Source organism: Mauremys reevesii, unplaced genomic scaffold (assembly GCF_016161935.1).
Source record: "Mauremys reevesii isolate NIE-2019 unplaced genomic scaffold, ASM1616193v1 Contig17, whole genome shotgun sequence".
NCBI classification, from domain to species: domain Eukaryota; kingdom Metazoa; phylum Chordata; order Testudines; family Geoemydidae; genus Mauremys; species Mauremys reevesii.
The window spans coordinates 182,636-189,360 of NW_024100793.1; the positions used below are offsets into that span (position 1 = coordinate 182,636).

The window sequence follows — 6,725 nt, forward strand, 5'->3', positions numbered from 1 at the left end:
CCAGGACAACGTATGGGCCCACACAGCCAATGACAGGTGTCCTTTTATCAGAGCCCCCAGCGATCATGGAAGGGTGGAGTGATGGTTCTGGTATCTGCCCATCTCCAGCTAACACTGAAATCCCTGCCTGGACTCCCCTGCACAGGAGGCGCTGGCTGTCAGTCCCCGGGTGGGTCTCCAGCGATCAGCCTAGACCACAAGATGGAGGACAGCACGGTGCCATGAAATGCAGCCAACAGGGTTAGTCCTGAGAGGGGCTGAGCACTTGCAGCTCTCACTGGTTTCAGAGGGAGATGCAGGAGCTCAGCACTGCTCAGAATTGGCCCATTGTGATGGAAGTGGAACATTCCACCGTAGGGATGGTAACCTAGACAAACAGAGGTGGGGACAGGCAGGGGGAACTAGGGATGTAAGTTTTCATAGGTGAGGGCTGCATAAATCCCACTCCATCCAAACCACAGGGAAAGGAGCGGTTCATGACCCATCAATTCTACCAAGAGGTAAGGAACTCTCCTCATAATGGAGAAATTAATAGATATGGTTTCTCTTCAGGTGAAAGAAATGTCAGTCCCCGGGTGGGTCTGCAGCGATCAGCCTAGACCACAAGATGGAGGACAGCACGGTGCCATGAAATGCAGCCAACAGGGTTAGTCCTGAGAGGGGCTGAGCACTTGCAGCTCTCACTGGTTTCAGAGGGAGATGCAGGAGCTCAGCACTGCTCAGAATTGGCCCATTGTGATGGAAGTGGAACATTCCACCGTAGGGATGGTAACCTAGACAAACAGAGGTGGGGACAGGCAGGGGGAACTAGGGATGTAAGTTTTCAGGGGTGAGGGCTGCATAAATCCCACTCCATCCAAACCACAGGGAAAGGAGCGGTTCATGACCCATCAATTCTACCAAGAGGTAAGGAACTCTCCTCATAATGGAGAAATTAATAGATATGGTTTCTCTTCAGGTGAAAGAAATGCAGCTGATCTGATCTCCTGGGGATTGCAGATTATAAGCAGTCATATTACTGCAGAACAAACAAATGCATGTTGCCAGACCTGGAAAAATTTGCCTTCCTTATCTAGAATGGGAAGACAATCACTTATCACCATCAAGTTTCAAACCCACAATTCAGCAGACCACCACTCACAAGGAGGTGAGCCTTTAAGATTCTCTTATTGCCAAATGTATCAGATCATGTAGAATCGTGTACATTTGTGGGCCTGCAAAACTGATCATAAGCAAACAAGTTACCTGTCAAATGCTGATCTCTACAGCCACATCTGTGCTTTCCAGGAACTAGTTTGTGAAGCTGATTTGTCTTTTCAGGAGGAGAGTTACAGATGCTCAGGATTTGAGTACAAAGGAATAGGAATGGAGCTGAACAGATCCAACACCTGAAAGGACGATTGGATCTTGTAAGGGACGAAACCATGAAAAAGACCCTTCATTCAGTAAAGCAGCAGAATTGGCTCTGAGGAGAGGTAAGAAACATTTGGGAAGTCTAACAAATGACAGGTTTCAGAATGGTAGCTCCCTTTTAGGGACATGGGTATTTGGACAATAAAACTAGGACAAGGGGCCAGATCCTCCCCTGGTGTAAATGAGCATGGCTCCATGAAAGACACTAGAAATACATAGATTTACAGCAGCTGAGGATCTGACCCAAACCTTTAACTGTGACATGGGTTTCAGCAAAGTGCTTGGAGAGTTTACTCTGACTCCAGGCCTGCAGCTGTGGTGCAAAGCGTGGTGGATCTGAGCATTCATTGCACAGTGGGTGAGGAAATTCCAGTTACTTCTGATTTATAGAGTGTCCCATCCACAGACACAATGATCGCAGAGGCAATGGTGCCTGGAACAGAATCAGGGGTTGGGGTAGGAGAGTGGAACATGCAGGAGACACGCAGGAGCCCAGCTTCCGCACTGTGCAGCCAAGGCGCCAGTTTGGGTTCTTCTTTTAACACCTATTTGTGTAGCTGTTGAAGCCATGTGTACTTCATAGGATCAGCTCAAATGATAGGACCCCTATTCATTTAGCACAAACATTTAGAAAGAGGGAGGAGAGAGAGAGATGAACAGTAGAAATAAAGTGTTCCTTAGTCTTGTTCACTCTTTTGTTGCTGCTAAAACCCCTGGGGAAGGGAAACCCTTCTGTTCCTCATGCTATGAGGGAGGAGGGGTCTAGGAATAAACCTACCCTCAACTTTGTTTAAAGAACCTCAAGGGACCTCAGCTTTTAAAGCCCCTTGCCCGAAGTCTCCTGGCCATATCAAACCAAATTGACCAAAATGTAAGGTCACCCCACAATCTGCACCCACAACCTCCACTGTGAGTGCTAATGTACCACTGTGATCCTAGAGAAAGTTGTAGAGGAGGAGAATGGCCTCAAACTTGATTAGGACTGAGTCTTGGGAAGGTAGAGAAGAATTTATTAAGAGTGCTCAAGTGAATAGCACTGAATGTACAGGCTGGAGCCATGTGGCTTCGCAAGTCACTCAGGTTAAGGGAAGGGAAGAGGACAGACTTCCTGCCAAAAGTCTAAATATTTTAGCTTAGACTGAATTTTCTGTAACTGTGCCCCTAGCTAATGGATTTTAAGGGTGATGTTATTGTAGGCATCGGAAATTTGTTGCCCAGTGATATTTTAATAGGTAATAACATTTTTGCCATATTCATGCATATGAATGTTATAACCCGATCCCAGAGCAGATATGGATCAGATTCACCTGCTCTATCTGTGGTCAGCAGAGCTGGCTGCAGACGGGAGGGAAATGCCTTCAGTAGCAGCCTGCCTTCTGAGGAGGAATTTGAAAATGCTGTGGTGCTTTGGGCTTCAGTGCAACTCAAAAGGAGTTTGTGAAAGTCCAACCAGCTGAGTCTTCTCTGGACCAAGCATTCATGTGACAGCCACATGTTCAAAATAAAGTGCAGTTCTCTGCATATGGAAGAATAGAGCTGAACTGTGTATCAGGGCTTACATACAAACTGCATCCCACAATGCTCTACGGGGTTAAATAACACAAGACTCGAAGCAGAGCATGGTGCTGATGGCACATAGCCGTGGGGTAAAGACATGGAAGAGGAGAAGGAGAAAAGTGTCAGGGCAGAAGAGAAGGTGAAGATAAGAAAAAAGAGTGGAGAAAGACAAGAAGAGAAAGAAGGAGCACAGAAGAGGGGGTTGAGCATTTTGGGATTCAGCCCTGGCTGATGCTAAGGAAATCAGCTGATTGTCCTTGTTAAGATATGAACTAAGCAACCAGTTAGGACTATTAGGAGCTGAAAATGAGGATGCAGTCCAGTCAAGCCAAGCCACAGCATTCTTAGCAACGATGTTCAAAGCACGAAGACCTCCAGGAAGTTGAGTCATTTTGCAGTCCTCTGCAATACGTGTTGTGGTTTGAGGCTGCCCAAATTGACATAGGGACAGTCTCTAAAAAGCCACCAAAATTCCACTGCAAACACAAATTCCATGTCTGGTGTGAAACCAGTTCAGAAGGCTCCATTGCCTTCCTGGTAAATCAAACCCATGTTGATGTTGAGTGGGGTCTAAGACAAGAGAATTATTTGTCACTTTCTCTGCGGATCATGAAGCATGTCATGCATCCTCTACCGTAAATCCCTCTCTTGGTAAACTTATCCACAATGGGCGACGTGAGGGCAGACGACCATCTGGTGGATTAAACAAGCCTTTAATTAATGGTAGATGTGGCATATCAAGCAATTTCATCACAAGCTTTGCTGTGCTTTCCTATCTGGGAACACTGGACGGAGTAATACTGCAGAGAACCGGTACCCATGGCAGAGGAGTAGATTTAAGTGTGCCTGACATAATGCACATGGTGGAATTAAGTTGTACATCAGTCATGTTTGTGTGAGATGAGCGAGCCCACACTGGAGCTCAATACTCCGCTGCTGAGTAACAGGGTGCCAAGGCTGAAGTGAATAATGTTTGGGTGTCGGCGCCCCCTGTTGTTCTGGCCAGTTTTCCAAGCAGGTTCTCCCATGTTTTGACCTTAATCATTGTCTTTGTAAGGTGATCATGGTGTATGAGAGTTCTATCGAATGTGACACCTAGATAGACAGGGTGTGGATCTTGCTTTATTCGCTGACCATTGAGAACTTTCTGCCCACTTGTGCATGATGTAAGTGGAAGACACTCGACGCAGGCCTACTTCCATTTGGTATCAGGCACCACTGATGACAATAATTGGCCATAGCTGCCATGTTTGTGTTCCGAACACTCTCAAGTATGTCAAAGGCGTGTGACTGAGTGCCGAGGCATATGTTGTCCGCATAGACAAACTTGCGAGATCCAGCTTATGATAGGTCATTCGAATATAAGTTGAACAATGTTGGAGATAAAACTGATCCTTGAGGGAGGCTGATGTTTGCACATTTCAAAAAGAAATAGCTGAGAGCTGTCTCTTTGCAAGGGATTACTTTGCAACTGATCATATTTCTATTTTTTTCCTGATTTGACCATTGCAGTGTATTGTTTATCTGAAGCTCACAAAGAGGTTTGACACAGTTAAGAAAATATGAATGGAACTGATCATATCCACCGAGAGGGGGTGGATGCACCTTCTCCTAGCACAGGAGTGGAAATCAGTGAATCTGTTTCTACTTTCAGGTGAAAGAAAGGCAGTGCTTACCAGTCAAGGGAGAAAGATTCCAAGACATGGCTGAATTTAAGAATGCAGTCAGGTAGGAAACGATAAGTGCAGATGCAAGAAAAGCATCTTATGACTCTAGTTTGGGAAAAAGCCACTTCTACATCATTTATTAAACAATGTAGCTGGTTGCACCTCTGAAAATCACAGCCATGCAATGGGAAATCACTGACAAGGAGGTGAGCAGAGAAGAGCATGTGGAAGGCAAATGAAGCACATTTTGACTGATAGCTCTGCATAGCTAGAAAAACAAATAAAAATTATCTGAAACATTGATGTTTGCAGGTAATCATCACTGAAGATGTGAGGGGACCAGGTGACCACCCTTGCCAGGAGGAAATGATTGAAAGTGACTGTCCTGGGGAAGAGGTAAGAAATGCCCAGGCTCAGAGCACCCACGTGGACATTAATGGACCTTATTAACTTGCAGGTAGAAGAACTGCTGCTGCTTCACTTGCCAAGGGAAGAATGTGAGAAGCAGGTGCAGACTTTGCTAACGCAATGTGCCTGGCCACCTGCTGAATACACAGAGGGGACAGAAGAGCATTCTGCAGCTATAGTCCTGGGAATGGAGAGCAGCCCCCTGAGACAGTGCAGCCAGTTGCACTTTCCAGCTGTAAACATCCCTGCAGATCATGGACCAAGGAGGTGAGTTTCAAGTTTCTCTTATTACCAAATGAATCTTGTGCCAAAGCAGCAGTTGCAAACCCAGTCAGGAATAAATACCAAGTATTGATCATTCCAGCAGCAGATCGTACCTCTCCTGATAGGAGAGCAGAGGCTGTTGTGTTCTAGAAGGAATTAATGAAGCTGATCTGTCCATGTCGATAGGTGAGAAACACCATTTCTGTACCAGTCAAGTGGAAATGAATGGATCCTCTCCTACCTTCAGATGGGAGAGGCGCATCTGAACACTGAGGATATAAAAAACGTGAGTAAGCTCCTAGAAGAGCTGTGATGGTTCTTACTGAAAGGAAAAAAGTGAAATTAATCACTGCTGCCAAGAGGTAAAGAACTCACCGGCGCCCACAGAGACCCCCTTCGGGCCGGGGTAGCGCCGCCTAGGGGCCGGCGTCCACAGACACCCCCTTCGGGCTGGGGTAGCGGAGCCTAGGGGCCGGCATCCACAGACACCCGCTTAGGGCTGGGGTAGCCCCGCCTAGGGGCCGGCGTCCACCGACACCCGCTTCGGGCCGGGGTAGCGCGGCCTAGGGGCCGGCGTCCACACAGACCCCCTTCGGGCCGGGGTAGCGCCGCCAAGGGGCCGGCGTCCACAAAGACCCCCTTCGGGCCGGGGTAGCGCCGCCTAGGGGCCGGCGTCCACCGACACCTTCGGCCGGGTAGCGCGCGGGCCGCCACAGAGACCCCTTCGGCCGGGTAGCGCCGCCTAGGGGCGCCCACAGACACCTTCGGCCGGGTAGCGCCGCCTGGGGCCGGCGTCCACAGACCCCTTCCGGCCGGGGTAGCGCCGCCTAGGGGCCGGCGTCCACAGACACCCCCTTCGGCCGGGTAGCACCGCCTAGGCGCCGGCGTCCACAAACACCCCTTCGGCCGGGCAGCGCCGCCAGGGGCCGGGCGTCCAGACACCCTTCGGGCCGGGCAGCGCCGCCTAGGGCCGGGCGTCCACAAAGACCCTTCGGGCCGGGCAGCGCCTAGGGGCGCCCACAAAGACCCCTTCGGCCGGGCAGCGCCGCCTGGGGCCGGCGTCCACCGACCCCTTCGGGCCGGGTAGCGCCGCCTAGGGGCCGGGCGTCCACCGACACTTCGGCCGGGCAGCGCCGCCTAGGGGCCGGCGTCACAAAGACCCCTTCGGCCGGGTAGCGCCGCCAGGGGCCGGCACAAAGACCCCTTCGGGCCGGGCAGCGCCGCCTAGGGCCGGCGTCCACAGACCCCTTCGGCCGGGTAGCGCCGCCTAGGGGCCGGGCGTCCACAGACACCTTCGGCCGGGCAGCGCCTGGGGCCGGGCGTCCACAAAGACCCCTTCGGGCCGGGTAGCGCCGCCTAGGGGCCGGTGTCCGCAGACACCCCCTTCGGGCCGGGGGAGCGCCGCCTAGGGGCCGG

General features: G+C 50.7%; 1 long non-coding RNA gene across 1 annotated transcript; it reads left to right on the plus strand.

Annotated features, from left to right (window-relative positions):
- The first annotated feature begins 963 nt into the window (after positions 1-963).
- LOC120393239 lies at positions 964-5,599 on the plus strand. The gene is made up of 5 exons (XR_005591960.1): positions 964-1,147; positions 1,321-1,475; positions 4,625-4,698; positions 4,950-5,312; positions 5,496-5,599. It is a non-coding gene; the product is annotated as an uncharacterized LOC120393239 (long non-coding RNA).
- The last annotated feature ends 1,126 nt before the right edge of the window (positions 5,600-6,725 follow it).